This window comes from Thunnus albacares, chromosome 9, assembly GCF_914725855.1.
Source record: "Thunnus albacares chromosome 9, fThuAlb1.1, whole genome shotgun sequence".
Classification (NCBI taxonomy): domain Eukaryota; kingdom Metazoa; phylum Chordata; class Actinopteri; order Scombriformes; family Scombridae; genus Thunnus; species Thunnus albacares.
In genome coordinates, this window is record NC_058114.1 from 21,885,900 (window position 1) to 21,893,196 (window position 7,297).

Sequence of the window (7,297 nt, forward strand, 5' to 3'; positions counted from 1 at the left end):
TGCTCTCAAATAAACATATATTTACACAGTGGAAGATTTAGACCTTCAAACAGCGTCCTTTCAACAGAAGTTAATATTACAGCTGTTACCTGTTCTGTGTGAGACAGCAGTGGAAGGATTCAGATCTTTTACTCGGGTTACTATTAAGTAACAGTAGAAATACCACGATGTAAAAATACTTCAAGTAAAACTGATGCATTTATAATTTTGCTTAAGTAAAAGTACAGTGTTGTCAGCAAAATGTACTTCAGGTGTCAAAATTTAAAGTATCCATTATGCAGAATTGCTCCTCTCAGAGTGTTATATTATTATATACAGTATATCACATTATTGTATTACTATTATTGGTGCATTAACATGTGAGCAGCATAACTATTTTACATAAAACAATACTATATATTTTTATATGATCATGTATTTTTATGTAAAATCCTAATCTGGAAAGTAAATATAGCTGTCAGATAAATGTAGTGCAATAAAAATTCATTCAACCTTTTTTATATACAGGGTGGTCACTTTGCATGAATGCCTTATAAAACAAGTAAGCAAAAGCAAAAATCCAACATGCAGACAGACTTAAAACTTACAAAACTGCAAATATGAGATAAGGATTAAATGGTGAAGTGTAAAAGAAGATTATCAAACCAACATTAAATACAATTTGAGCACAAAAAATTACTAAAAATTTCAAGACATCAATATGAGATAATAGTCTAACTTTAACTTTTCACCAGATCTAACCACTGCAAGTAGGAACAGTCAGTAGTTTCTTCTGAAACTTAGTACAGTAGAAATATAAAGTAGCATAAAATGGAAATACTCAAGTAAAGTACCTCAAAAAAGTAATTGTACCTAGTTACATCCCACCTCCCTCTTCTCTTTCAAGTGTAAGCATCTTCAGCTGCAGCCCATCTGCTTACAGTCTGCAGTCTGACGGGGGAAACTGCTTTTTTGGTTGTTTTTTTTTAAGTACAGCAGATACTTTACAAGGATTAGAGGGACAGGATGACATGAGTCTCATAAACAAACTCCTCGGATCGCTGAGTGGCTGACTCTCATTTCTCTCTATCTTTTTTTCACTCACTCATCCCACTCAACCCAGTCGCTCACGCAATCCCCCCACCCCACCCAACACACACACACATACTCACCCCTCCACCCCACACCCCAACCACCCGAAACACAAACAGCAAAAAAAGGATATTTTCTGTCCCCCGGCTGTTGGAGCTGACGGAATAACAGTCTGACCTGCACTGGCATGAGTCTGAGTCCGTATCGCACCATCGCAGGGGGATAAAGGAGCTAGCGTGCCTCCATCGAGATGTGTCCTGTTCCACCTGGTGGAGATGAATGCTCTTTATCAGATAACACATCTCAAACACAGCACAGCAGAGCAGACGTTTCGCCAAAGCAGCCTGTGAGGCAACCACACCACCCAGAATCCTTATGACTGAAGGAGTCTTTGGAGGTTCTGTAACACTTCAAAGCCCCGAAAAAATGCTTTATTTTGACCTCAATGATGAGTTCAGATAAAAAGGTCAAACGTGAAAGGACAGTATGATATCAAAACAAATAATAAACTGAAATCCCAAGCGTGAGCAGAAGCTATCGAGTGTGTTTTATCATAAAAAGACAAATCATTTCTCAGACATTAAACTCTTTATCACTCCAAGCACCATCTGCAGAATACCTGATATGACCACAGATGTTGGGAAAGACGTAAATCTGAGTGTGCAACTGTTGCTTGTTTTCATTTTCAGCGTTGCATGGCTGAGTTCTTAAATGTTTTGCGTGACGTGGACCAGACCAAAACCATTTCTGATCTGTCAACATACTTATAAACTTGTTCTGCTGCTTCGCTGTTTGACGTCTCACTCTGTGAAGCTGCTGCAGTATATTTACTGTCCTGTATGATCTGAAACTAGTCCATCAGTTGGTATGAGAGGAAGAAGGAAGGTCAGTGATTACAATGACATGTAAGATGACAGCCAAATGAGTTATTGGTTATAATTTGGGGCGAAGCTTTAGAGCTTTATCTAACTAATCATTAGTGAACTAGTGAGCTGCACAGATACATGTACAGACTTCATAATTAACATAATGGAAGTGGCATTAATACTGAATTTTATTAGTATTTTCCTCCATTATTGGAATTAACATTTGTCTTTTATTCACTATGGAAGTGAATATGATAATAATGTGATTATAATAATAATACTAACTGATGTTTGTAGCACTTTTCTCGACCCTGGTGTTCTTTAACAGCTCAAAAAACATACTTGACACCATACTTAATTTGTTTTATCACCTTTACACTTCATGACATTTTTATGAGAATTGCTTTTGAACATGTTTTTAAACTGATGACATGTGTGACAAGTCCGTTACAAAAAATTATGAATCATCTCTCTTTATGCTTGCAGAGACTTGGCTACAAAACATGGTGAAATACAATGGATGATCCTCTGCTCTTTATCTGTGATCGGTGTACTGTTTGCACGGCAACACTCCTCCCAAATCCCCCCAAAAAAGTCTATTTGGATTTGTGCTATTGGATAAATGTCTGACAGGAAGTCAGACCTTTGTGGGGTCTAATTGACTCCAAACGTCACTATGTAGGAGAACCTAAGGTACATTTCTTTTTCTGTGAATATTTTTTTTGCAATATTTTTTTATATATTAAATAACAATAAAAACACATAATGAATTCATTATTTGATGTAATAGCATTTATTGTCATATCACCAAAGTGAAGAGCTTATAACTTGAATACTTGCCTACATTCTGGGTTATAAAAGGTCAGTAGAAAACATCATAGAAAAAATATATTTAAAGGGGAAAAATTTGAAATCATTAAACAATTATTGTTATTGTTTGCTTCACACATACAGCAGTGGGGTCTGAGAATGTAAAGCCAGTGTCAGTAAAACACAATGGTTAACACAGTAACATAAGTGCTTAAACAAAGATCATGACAGCAAGTACTGAAATTACACAGTGAAACTGAAAAACTGTTTCTTTGACAAACAGAATCAGCCACCACTAACCCACAAAGCCTCTAAGAGACATAAAGCTGACCTCCAAACAAGAAATGTTGTAGGAATGGATACTGAAAATATTGAAACTCAGCAGTAGTAAATTTCTTTGGTTCTTTGACCAGAATCAAAATATTCCACGAGAGATTTTTCATCATTTATATAATGCAAAATTGTGGCACATTTTATACTGTAAAGGTTTCATTTGAGAAGATGCACAGGATACCCAAATACAGTAAGAACAAGGAATGTGGGAGACTCTCGCTAAGAGCAGCAATGAGCATTTGGCCCTTGCGAGCCTCCGAGAAAATCTCCTAATTTGCTACTTCCACATAGACCTTTGCTTTCTTTGGGGCTGCAACTACTCATTTATTTCATTGAAATCAGTCCGAATTGGGGTGGTTTACAATTGACACAACGAGTTTGGCATGACCTTTTCTCCTTGCTGTAAACGGGTACTCATTGAATCTGAAGGGGAGGGCTGCTAGAGGAAGGGTTGAAGGGGGTGGGGGGTTGCGTTTGCCGGGGGGCCGATAGGGGGATTGGGTGGAAATCACAGCAGTGAAAATGGCAGTGCAGTGAAAGAGGGGCCTGATTGCATTGGGACAGCATGCGAGAGGGAGCAGCATGCTCAGCCCAATCAGAGCGACATAAGGAAAAAGTGCTCTTATCAAGGAGTAATGGCCCACTTGACAATCACACAGGCACAAAACTGCTCTATTTAACGCTGATTGCAAAAACTGCTGCCCCCCCCCCCCCATCACCAAACCGCATGACTCCCCGAGATCTCCCTGCCACCTCCCAGCTTACAGCCAAGGCCCTTTCCTGAATGGAATTTATAATCACCCCTCTTCTATTTCCACGCTAATTGTTATTTTAAGACTTAACGTTGTATTAGGCATTTAGTGCTGGTGAAATGTCTGCCTTGATTACTGTGTTTATTGTGAGTATTGAAGGCAGATCCATCTCAATTCCACCAGCCTGACTGGTAGTGAATGTTTAAACAGGTATCTCTCTGTCTGATCTACCTGGTTGTTCATCTTAGTTCATGTCGGCCGCTTAGTGTGAGACAGAAACCTGCTGCAGCTCACATCTGTACATGTGAAGGTATATTCTCTTATAATCAATAGCTTTTTCAGTTTCTTTTTGAGAGAAAAATAAACATTTTTTGAGATTTTAAAATATCTCAGGACATTTCACAAGAGCTTGAAAACACATATTTGGAATTTGCACACACTACATGCATGTGTGTCTTGGTTTTGGCAGCACTTACTAACACTGATGCCACAATAATAACAGAAGCAGCAGCATCAGTAGCTGTTGAGAAATATTTCCTTTTTATTTGATCCAGAATAGTTTTGTTTGATCTTTGTTAGATGAAATTTCGATAACTTTTTGCAGTGTGTGTTATTTTGTTCTTTGACTATTTTACTTTATAAGAGTAAGACAATTGTTAAGCTCATGTCCGAAAAGACTTTAATGAGCATTTGAGCAGTGATTTCTAAGGTTCTCAACATGAATAAATGTCTTATGTGACTAAAACGTCTGTGACTAAACAAACACACACAGATTGATTCAAATACACACAGAGACACGTGTTATCACTTCATTTGTGTATATGTTCTTCTTTACTTTCAATTATCTTTGTGGCGCCTGGTTGTAACCTTGAAGCAGGGGAGTGTTAACAGATTTACTTCTCTCTTATTGTTATTATCATTAGCATAGCAGTCAGCTGTATTGCTGTTTACATGCCGTTCACTGTACTTTAAGTACTGTAAGGTGATGAGTCACAGTCAACATTAGTGTTGATTGACAAGTTCATCTCAGATACAGGGTTTTTTTCTAGAGACGTATCTCAACATTTATGTGCTCTATACGTCACTGCATGTTGACTCACATTGTTCAAGGAAAACTTTTGTTCCTTGTTTCTAGTCTTTTTGTAAAATAAGCATCTGATCATTTTAATATATCAGAGGATGTTTGAAGATGCTAATTGGCACAACTTGATGAGGAATACATTCCTGTAATACCTCTGCATTTCAGATTGACATGTACACATATGCACATATTGTACACACACACACATGCGCGCACACACACACACCATACACAGTGTAGATGACATGGACTGATAGGAGTTTGAAATGTGGTTTGATGTTGCATGCTATAAACTTCTGCTTTGTTTTGCTTTTTATCTTCCTGCACACATTTTCATATTATTACATGACCATTTCAAAATGATGATTGCATCTCTTGTTTGATAATTGAAAGAAGACAGTTGGCCACCAAAAGGCAAGAGCAGAGACAAACACTTCACACACAGTGTGCCTCCAGTAGGCTACAAAGACTGAAGAGACTCCTTGTAGCGTCTTGAGAGAGAAACATGGCTCCCCTTACTGGTCAACTCTGGTATCGACTGCTGTTGGTTGTGAAAATAAGCAAAGTTTGGGCACCAAAATTCAAATGATATCTAATAAATATTGTGTGATAATTCAGAACTGCACCAAAGGCAGTGAGATACTGGAAGACAACAGCATGAAAAGTCACCACACTGATTTGTAGATAAATGTTTGACCAAATATACAATTTACTACTGTGTAGTGTTTGTAAGTGTGGCCGTCAGTTTTTTATGAGAGGTGCTATGTGTAGGTGACATCATTCTAAAAGATATTATGCTATAAATTAATGAGTGTCATGGAAAAAGTATTTGTTTAACATTTCCACCAGAGGGCCACAGAGGACCTGCAGCCTGCACAGTTCATCCTGTGAACACAGTATATCTGAGGTTTCAACTGTGGGATTTACTACAGATTTAGTGATGTTTAGATTGTGCTGCATGATCTACAGTATGGTTCACATATTTTATAACATTCAAAATCAGCAGAGCAGTGATTTGCTGCCAGTCAGTGAAAGCAAAAAAAATATTGTATATTTTTTAAAATGCATCTTCTCTTTGGTAGATTAGTTGTTTCAAGATCAAACAGTTTTATATTTAACCTGATGGATACCATATGGTGGCAATATATATTATTAACATTACTGTGAGTACTCCCACACCAGAGGTACACACACACACACACACACACACACACACACACACACACACACACACACAAACACACACACACAATATCTGTTGCATTAGTCAGCAGTCCTGTGCGAGGCCATTACAGATCTCCAGGGATATTACAGTAGTCACTATTCTGCCTGTTTTCATCGTGCTTTTTGCTCACAATGTCTCAGGTAGTGACTAATAATTCATGTTTAATGTCACAATATATTTATATCATTATGGAGATAAAGTTAAAGTCCGCCTCCACTCAAAAAAGTGTTTTGCTTCAGTTGGATGTTCACTGTTCAGAATGATGTAGTTTGAACCCAGAAGACTGTTTACATGATCATCTGCTGAAGGTGGAAAGTGTTTCTGTGATCACCTGAAATCTGAGATTAAGACGCGCACCTACATATGAGCATGATTAGTGACATCACATCTAGTCTGAAAGTCAGTTGTGGTCCAATATGCAACTTGTGTGATGTGAACACCTGAAACCTTCAGTGCACATACAATTATTGGTGATTGAACATCTTTGTGGAAAAGTAGAATTGCCTATTTTATATGTCTTTATACAATGTCTGGATGATATCTTTACATTTTATTTACAGTTTATTAGTTTGTATCACTTAGCCTGTAAACAGTTATAAGTCATCAATAAAAAAATGTAATTGATCAACAGTGAATCTAGACAAGTTGACTTGGTAGTATGAGGTTAGCAGTGGTGGGAATTAGCTAAATGCGTTTACTCATGTCACGTACGTTTCTCGTGTCAAGATTTTACATACAAATATGATCAGATTTTATATAGGTTTTATAAAGCAGTTCAACAGTAAAGCTGCTCAGACATTAATGCAACTACTACAATTATCATTTTATATTAAAAAAAAAACAAAACTACTACTTTTGATACTTAAAGTACATTTTGGCTAATATTTGTGTACTTTTACTGAAGTAAGATTTGAATTCATGACTTTTACTTTTAATGGAATATTTTCAGATCGTTTCATTTCTATCCTACTTTTAAGATCTCAACACTTTTTCCACCACTGCAGGTTAGAAATGAATAAAATGAAATAAACGGAGACAGAGCTGATAAAATTAGTACTAGATGTTATAAAACAAGTAGTTTTAGAGTGTATTTGTGTGTGTATCCATGTGTGTCTGGTTCAGATGTTAGTGGGACTCTCTGTGTAAGTGGAAACCAGCC